Consider the following 9,204-nt stretch of genomic DNA (forward strand, 5'->3'; position numbering starts at 1 on the left):
GTCCAAATATCGAGGAGAAACCGGATGATGTTATATTCGACTGCCTTCGATTCAGGGATATGCGAAGTGAGATGATTTAAGAAATCGCAAGCGTCCTAAATCCGGACAATATCGTACAGAACATGTGCCAGCATGAAAGCACTTGGAATGTGGTGAATAGAGAGATAACGCAGATTATGTCGTTGCTGCAAAGGAGATGGCGTGGTGACCAGAGAGCTCCGGGTCGCGATCGGAGTAGGCTTAATCTTCTTTCAAGGGCTAGACCGAGTAGAGCGGGCTTGGCGTAGTATCGGTAATAAGTTGTCGGGGCGCCTGCAAACCGGAAGTCATCCTCCAACTGGAATTGCAGAACCGACCCTAGCACTTGGCCGAGCAACTTCGAGTCGGAGTAGGCGGAGTCCATCGCCAGGGTCTAGCTGAGTGATTCGCGAAACAGCACCGGCAGAAGGTCGTCGGGGCGCCTGTGAACCGGAAGCTTCCCTCCACAGGAATCGCAGGATTGACCTCGGCATCTGCCCGGCCAGCTTCGGAGTAGAATAAGTCCACCGTCGGGGACTTGTTGAGTGAATTGCGTTGTTGCACCGGAAAATGATCGTCGGGGCGCCTGTGAACCGGAAGCTTCCCACTACCGGAATCGTAGGAACTACCTCGGTATCTGCCCGGATAGCATCGCTGCGGGAGATCTTCCGCCGCTGGGGAAATCTTCGTCGGAGTAGGATAGATCCACCGTCGGGGATTACTCTCAGTAGTACGTAGCATATCGCCAGCTTGAGTCGTCACCGTAATCCATCTTCCTACCGGAATCGCTGGATCGACCTCGGCATCCAGTTAACCAGTGAACCAGGAGAGCTCGAACAGCAGCAGTGGAGAATGAGTCGTCGTATAGCAACGAAATGCACATGAGCGTCCAGTAGAAGTTCAACAGTGCTCTGACGGGAGGTCAGCCCAAGGGAATTATGCGTCGTCCCACAAAAAGCTGTACAAAGCCCCGGCGAGATCTTCAGCCGCCAATTGGACAAAACGAGTAGTCGCAGAGACATCGTGGAAATGTCGTAGTGAGCAGCGTTTTGACGATATTAAGCTTCAACAGCAAACTAGCAAAACAACTCGTCCCCTCAATGCTACAACTAGATAACTCGAAAATCAAAATTTTGAGATGTGCAACTTTGAAAGTATGACCGTTTAACAAGGTGATGGTTAATCGCAGAGATTATGATTGAAAAATAATCTTTAACTTGTGTATTTTGAATCACACGCTTAAGACCTGTGGATATTTTGCAGATCTAATTAAGAAAAATGTTTTGACATATTGAAGTCAAAAATTTCAAATTTCGAGTTATCTAGTTGTAGCATCAAGGGGACGAACTAAAACACAACAGATCAGGCTTTTAAAGCTTTTTTGTACCATACTATGAATAAAAAAAATCGAGGTAATCCCCTGTACCGGGCACAGTAGTCGTTAAACTCTAAACTCCAAAATGATTGTGTTCATATAATCTTGTTACACATTTATAGTCAATATAGTTGCTTTAACACCGGGGGATTTTTCGGCTTTCAGTCTAGTGATAGCGATTGAAAATTAATGTTTTTTTTCTACGCCCGACGTTTCAATGGGCTATGCCATCTTTTTCAAGGGTTAGAAAAATACGTTCTTTGTCTGGTGGTCTATATATAACATAGAGAATCGTCAAGAAAACAGTTTTCATCAATTTCTATACAATGGGACACAGAACAACTAAAAATTACAGGCACTGGACAACTACTCGATCTACTATAAGTTGCTTTAGTTTCAAACGAAAATAAATTTAGTAATATCTATAAGAACTTCGGCATCATGTTTTGATGATGAATTTTAGTAACAAAATGTATTTACCTTGAAAAGTCTCCAATACCGGACACAACCTTGAAATGTCCCGAAGTTATTATATTTATCACCCCTATTCTTGTCTACGTTCGAATGCTTTTTCGATCGAAAGCATCTTTGATTTCCCGTTTACGCCAGCAAGTGGGCCGTGGATTCGAACGAATAGGGTTCGATGGAAAGTTGGATCCGCCGTAAACAAGAATGAGGGTGTATACCTTATTGAATTTTTCCACTTCGGGAGAAATTTTTTTTATGTTTATTCTTTTTAGTTAGAGTTTGAGGACAAATATGATAAAAAATATAAAGCAATATGCTTGTTTTTATCTTATTCAAAACTTTCGTTATTCCTGAAAAATGCATGCCTTTTTAAAAATGTTCAATTCCTGTGCAAACATTCATTTACCCGTTTGAAGAATGTCAAATTCTTAACCTTTACTTCCCCGACCTCCGACAAATCCGACATAAAATCGAATGGCAATTAACGAAATGGCAGCTTTTTGAAAATGCTGCCATTTCGTCCATTGTCATTCGATTTTTTTATACCACCCTTAGATGATTTTAAAAAGGAACGAGCTATTTGTCATTAATGGACAATGCCAAATTCGGAACCATGTCGGAAATATTCTTGGTTGTATTGGGATCACGAGGGTGCTAAATTTGGGAACTGTTGAAATATTGGACCGTTCCGGAATTCCTGAATCGTTTCCGCAAGGGCCCCTTTGGAAACATTTCCGTTTCATGTCCAAAACATACCGTGCAACGTCTCAATCTTCATGAATTCGGGAGAACATGTCAATAAATAAGGAAGAAACTCGGTACGAACAGATGTGGCCACTGCAGAGCTTCTGTCAAAGGTTCCACAAGAGCCTATCTGGGAACATTTCCGTTTTAAACATGCCGTTCGACGTCTCAATCTTCGTGAATCCGAGAGAACTCGACAATAAATGAAGAATAAATTTGTTATGAATTGATGTGGCCACACCAGAGCACCTGGTACAGGTTCCACGAGGACCTCCTTAGGGACATTCCTCACTATGGCAAAAGCACGCCGTGTGGCGCATGGCCGGAAAAAACCTCAAAAATTCATGTTCTCAAAATTGCTTGTTAATATTTTCTATAGACTTCTACTATTCAGTGACGATTTGTCAAAATTTGAGATTGATCTCTTTGTTCTAGATTTTTGGCAGCATCGTAAGTGCGCGAAAGTCAGCAAAATTGGACTGCTTAAAATTGATCAACTATGTTTCTCCTAGCAAACTTCAAGCAGCTGTATCTCAACGAAATTCATTACCGATTTAAGCTCAACAGGCTTCATTTGAAAGCGCAGGCTTAAGCCTTTTATTTGACAGTCATTATATAAATTTTAACTAATTAAGTAATGAATAACTTAATTTGTAGTTAATAAGTTGTAGCAAAAATGTTTTTTGCAATACTTCTCTAAAATTTTGAAAAAAAAAAATCAAAATTTCGTCCGTTTTATGTGAAGTGTTTCAAGAAACTGAGTGATTTACTATGAAGCAGCAAATCATTCATACTTTCTGAAGTGCAATAAATTTTCTTGCCCCTCTTTGCCCCTAGAGGTGAAAATTCCGTTTTCATTTTTCATTATAATTTATCTATTTCATCATTCAAATCTGTATAATGTGTCATAGCTCGTTTAAAACTTTACTGAAATTACTACAAGGAACTAGGTTAGGTTTATATAAAAATTTCTGCATTGCAACCAATTTTTCTAGTAATAATAATAATTTTATTCGATTGGATGACAAAACTTAATTTGGACGAATTTCACTAGAAAGTCTAATTTTCAATTTGGCAGTTATTTCCAACGGCATGATATCAGGTATCCAAGATAGTTAATAGATTACCATTATCAAGCGATTTGGGACGTATTTGAGGTTTTGTCCGACCTTTGTATGAAGGCCCGCCACTGTGTGGTATCTCAATCTTTGTGCATTCAACATAACATGTCAATTAACGAAAGATAATTTGGCATCGCTCTAGAGCACCTGGCACAGGTTCCACCGGGGTCTGTTTTCATTTTCATTTCAAGACCAAAGCACCCGACGTCTCGATCTTCGGGAAATCGAATGAACATGTCTACAAATGAAAAGTTAATTCGGTATCAACTGTCGTGCTTCAGCACTTGCACAGATTCAACCAAGGTTTCGCTGGCTAATTACGTTTAAAGCCTTATTTAAAAACAAAAAAAATCGAAAAATGCATGGGATATTTGTAGGAAAAACCCTCGTGGATAATAGCTGAAATTTCAAATGAGTACCAAATTATACATTATTGACAAATTCTATAGAGAAACTTAAAAGTAGATGGAGTACCGTGTACCTTTTAATTCCGCTCCTAAATGCTTATCTTTGACAGATACGCGTATTTCGACTACCACTTGCAGTCTTCTTCAGTGTCAGTTACTCGTATCCAGTATCAGTGGACATGGATTCAGACTAAAATAGCTGAATTTTTACATATCTTGATCACTATCGAAAAGCGATGCAAATGTTCATTAGACTGATGCAAATTTTGAAGTGTTTGCTCCCCTATGCCTAAACGATATCAATTATGATGAAAATGATGCTCCCAAAATTTGAAGTAATTCGGAAGAAATTTGACTGTGCACACGCCATTTGAAGTTTATATGGAGATTACTATGGAAAACGCCAATCTTTTGTGTTCAGCCCGCTATCTCTTCTTCATAATATTTTATGGAAAAGTGAAAACTCTCATTTCATGTGAAAACTTCCCAGCTACAACTTTGCTGAAGACCACATTTTGATGGGACGTGAGGATAATTTGTTATTATTGATAACAAAGTATATATCATGCTGAGATGATCATTCAATTACTTCAAGAGCAACACTGCTTTTGTGCTGTAGAACATACCGTTTTGACTCATATTCCGAACACTTAAGGCCAACAGTGACTTCAAATGCATCTGATTGGCATAAATTGGCTGATATTTGTGTAAATTTTTATTTCTTCGCAAAGTCTAACTGTTAGCTGTTGGGTGTACCAATAATAATGTTGATTTAATTAGTTTTAGTATTGTTTTTACGTAAAAGTATGGAACAACATTTTGATTCAAATGCCGAACACTGTGCTTATTCTGTCTCATATTCCGAACACCTTGATTCAAATTCCGAACAGCACGAAAAAATCGTATTCAAATGAATAATTTTGCAAATAAATTTATCTGAGCTTGTTCTACTGGTCTCAAACTCGAGAGCCATCACTAGTCCTGCTGTAAAAAATATATTGGAAAGGTTAAAATTGAATTGCAATTGACTGCCATTTCCTTGTTATTTGGTGACATATTTCAGCGAAACATTTCAACCAAATCGCCATACAAAAACCGAGTGTTCGGAATATGAGTCTGTTCGGAATTTGAGACAAAACGGTAGTAGCCTGGATTACTTTGATCTATTCTTCCCGCCAGGAGCACCACTGTTGCCTGCCGAACAGTTGGTGAAGCCTGCTACATGCAAACCAACTTTATGATGATGAATAACAATTTATCCTGACGTCCCATCAAAATGTGGTCTTCGGCAAAGTTGTAGCTAGGAAGTTTTCACATGATATGAGTGTGTTCACTTTTCGATAAAATATTATGAAGAAGAGATAGAGGGCTGAATACAAAACATTGGCGTTTTCCATAGTAATCTCCATATAAACTTCAAATGGCGTGTGCACAGTCAAATTTCTTCCGAATCTCTTCAAACTTTGGGAGGATGCTATTTAACATAAATAATATCGTTTAAGCATAGCGGAGCTAAAATTTCAAAATTTGCATCACTCTAATGTTCATTTTATCTGCACTATGTGGGTAAAATGCACAGCGGTTGGTGGTAAAATGAACACCATGCAAAAATCGTGGGCAAAACAAATATTTCTGAAAAATTTCATAGCCCCACCGAAAATACATCAATTAATGATTGTAACCCATTCAAAAAGAATTCTAAAGGTATCAGATTTGACATCATATCATAACGATATTCACCTCACTGAAAAACCTCAAGTCTTCCGGGCTGAAAGTTACGTCAGTTCTAATTTTCAAACGTGATTTTCTAAAATCTTAGTTTTCGTTGATATTTTCACTTCAATTGACCTACGTGTCAACTTGAACACTCAGATTTATGCTCTAAATCGTTCGTGCGTAATAAAAAATCATTGAAATTAGTTTTTTATCGGTAAAAGTCACTGTGTTTATTTTACCACCACTTCCCCTACTGTCCCGTCTGTATACTGGTTTCCGGAAAGTAAAGGCGTTTCGAAATCACAAATCTTAAGGTTGAATGTCTGCATGGATAAGGACAAATGAAAATTTGTGCCGCTCACATCCCAAAACCAAGCAACTGGAATTATTGAAAATATTTCCTGCAAAATTAGTTCATCAATGTCAAAAGTTGGCAAAAAAAATGCTACCGTTTTGACTCATATTCCGAACACTTAAGACCAACGATGACTTCAAATGCATCTGATTGACATAAATTGGCTGATATTTGTGTAAATTTTAATTAATGCCTAATGAAAAATAGAGCCTGAAAGTTGCTAAAACAACATTTCGATACAAGCTTTTGTCATTGACAGAAGTTAAAAAAATCGTTCACTCATTGCGAAAAAATAGGTTAATAAACTACATGTTTATTTATAAATCTGAACACAACAGAAACATAAACCGAAAACTTAATTATAGCTAAATTGCTGTGTCCCTTCTTGCCTATCGCTACGTTACATACCCTACTTGGAACAATCCACAATGGTCGAAAAAAAACGAAGTTTGGCCAAAACTAGTTTTATCGCCTTAATCGATGAAATATGTAATCTGAATATGTTATTTGGCATTTTTATTGTTTCAGAAGGGGTTATTCACACATTACGAAACTTATTTTTAAAAAGTTATTTTTATTTTAAAATCCAATCAAATTTGGCTGAAATCACACATTTTGTTTGTATTTCAACGAGTTTGATCAAAATATGTATGGAGAGTGGTTAAATATATCTTTTATCAACTTTGTATGAAAAATATCGTCAAAATGTATGAAAATATTGAATTATTCAAATAGCTCTAACTTGCAAATCAGCAAATTTCTGCAAAAAATTTAAACGTTTTTTGTAAGATCTAAGGATGCATTTTAAAGTGCAATATTCGAAATGGCGGCGACATGACGCGACAAGAGTTGATTTTCATGTTCAAAATCATCAAAATTACTAAAGTGTAATGTTGAACAGTATTAAAGCTTCAACAAAATATTTTTTCCATCCTTATGCTCGATAAAAGTGTTGAACCATAAGCTTTCAGATAGTGCGTAACTTTGGGAAAATATTGCATTCCTTACATATGAATTTTGTATTTTATTTTATTGATACATTTTTCAATTTTTTGACTTCACTCAGTTTGACGTCATGAAAGTCAAAGAAATTCAAATTTTAGTTCAATTTCAATTAGGAATCATAATAATATAATACATGAGGTATATTTTAAAATGATAAAAACCATAAAAATCTCAAAAAAGTGTTTTGGTAGTTTTGGCCGCTCCTTTATATGGAGCCCGACCATTGTGCAATCTCTGGAATCTGCTGAAAATTTAAAGTACAAAGGCCATCATTAACGTAAAAGATCAACGAAGACGTTGACTTTAAATCAACGCCAAGTGTTAACGTTAACGTTGATCAACGGCTCAGAAAAATCAACGGAAAATTCGTTGATCGTTACAATTAACGTCAAAGAATCAACGAAACGGCGTTAATTGTTGATCAACGTTATCAACTCTGATTCACAAGACTGATTTTTTTATGGTGTATTCATGGGGAGTTTGCGATTTCCTTTTAAGTTTTTTTTAACATTTATTTTTAGAAACCCTGAATGGTTAATAGAGAAATCTTTTGATGATATTGATGAATTCTTCGAACTCCACATCAGTTTCTTGGTAACATTCTAGCCAAAGCCTTTTTAGGATTCTTGTTGAATTTCTGATGATGTTCTAAGCAAAGTTCTGGTGGATTCCTTGTTAGAGTTCTTCTAACTCAGCAATATTAACTAGTTGCTTAGTACATTACTGGCAAGGTTATTAGCGTATTCACGAAAATCTGCATGACAGATTTTACAAAAATCGTGGAAAGCATCTATTCTGAGAGATCCTGCCTAAGACTGCATCAGTGAAGAGAAGCCTCATCGGTCTCATGCATAGTTTGTATGCATTTCATCCATTTATTTGAATATTTTCAGAATTCATTATGCTTAACCGTAACACACCATGTTTTGTGCATATAACGGAAAAGTTTCAAGACCAGATCTGCTGGTTGCGAGTTTATTCTTCATAGATAGACACATTCACGAATATTTAGACGTCGCACGGTATGTTTTGGACATAAAACGGAAATGCCTCCAAAGAGGGCCACGTGGAACCTACGCCAGGAACTCTGGAATGGCCACATTTAATGACAAGTTCTCTCGAATTCATGAAGACTGAGACATCGCACGGTAAAACGGAGATATTCCCAAGGAGGCCCTCATGGAACCTGTGTCCAGAGTGGCCAAATCTGTTCATATTTAGTTTATTTTTTCTTCATTGACATGTTCTTTCGAATTCACGAAAATTGAGATGTCGCACGGTATGTTTAGGACATAAAACGTCGCAGGGTATGTGTTAAACATGAAACGAAAATGTCTCCAAAGGGGCACTGTTCCGGAACGATCCACCTATTCAAATTATGCTTAAATGATGACAATCGATTATTATCTTACGTTTTACATAAAAACTTCGATGTTGTAACTGCTTTAAATAAATAATAATAACAGTTTCCAAATCTGGCACCCTCGTGATCACAGTACAACCCGGAATATCTCCGGCATGGTTCTGAATACAGCATTGTCCATTTATGACAAATAACTAATACCTTTTTAAAATCAACTGAGGGTGAATTCAATAAAATCGAATGGAAATTGACGAAATGGCAGCTATTTAAAAATGCATTGTCGGAGGTCGGCGACGTAAAGGTTAAGCAATATCTGCATACGCAGATTTGGCCTAAAGTTCAGACGAGTTTTCAATTGGGTGTGAGTAGGGTGTGTCCAATCAGTCATCCTTTCCTATTTCTCAGTTTTCGCAAGGACGTGGCCAGGACAATCTCTATCTAGAGGATGCATTAATTTGTGTAAGAATCTGATGTACTTTCTATGGTAACGGATGAGGAGGAGGCAACTCTCACATACTGGTCTAGGGTGGTACCACCGGTTTAGAGGCAAAAGGTCAAAATGATTTGCAGACAAGATGTGATAACTGGCTTCTTATTAGTTTTATTATTAGTTTCTACTCTTTTATGAGCTA

The sequence above is a fragment of the Aedes aegypti genome, chromosome 3, assembly GCF_002204515.2.
Source record: "Aedes aegypti strain LVP_AGWG chromosome 3, AaegL5.0 Primary Assembly, whole genome shotgun sequence".
Lineage (NCBI taxonomy): Eukaryota > Metazoa > Arthropoda > Insecta > Diptera > Culicidae > Aedes > Aedes aegypti.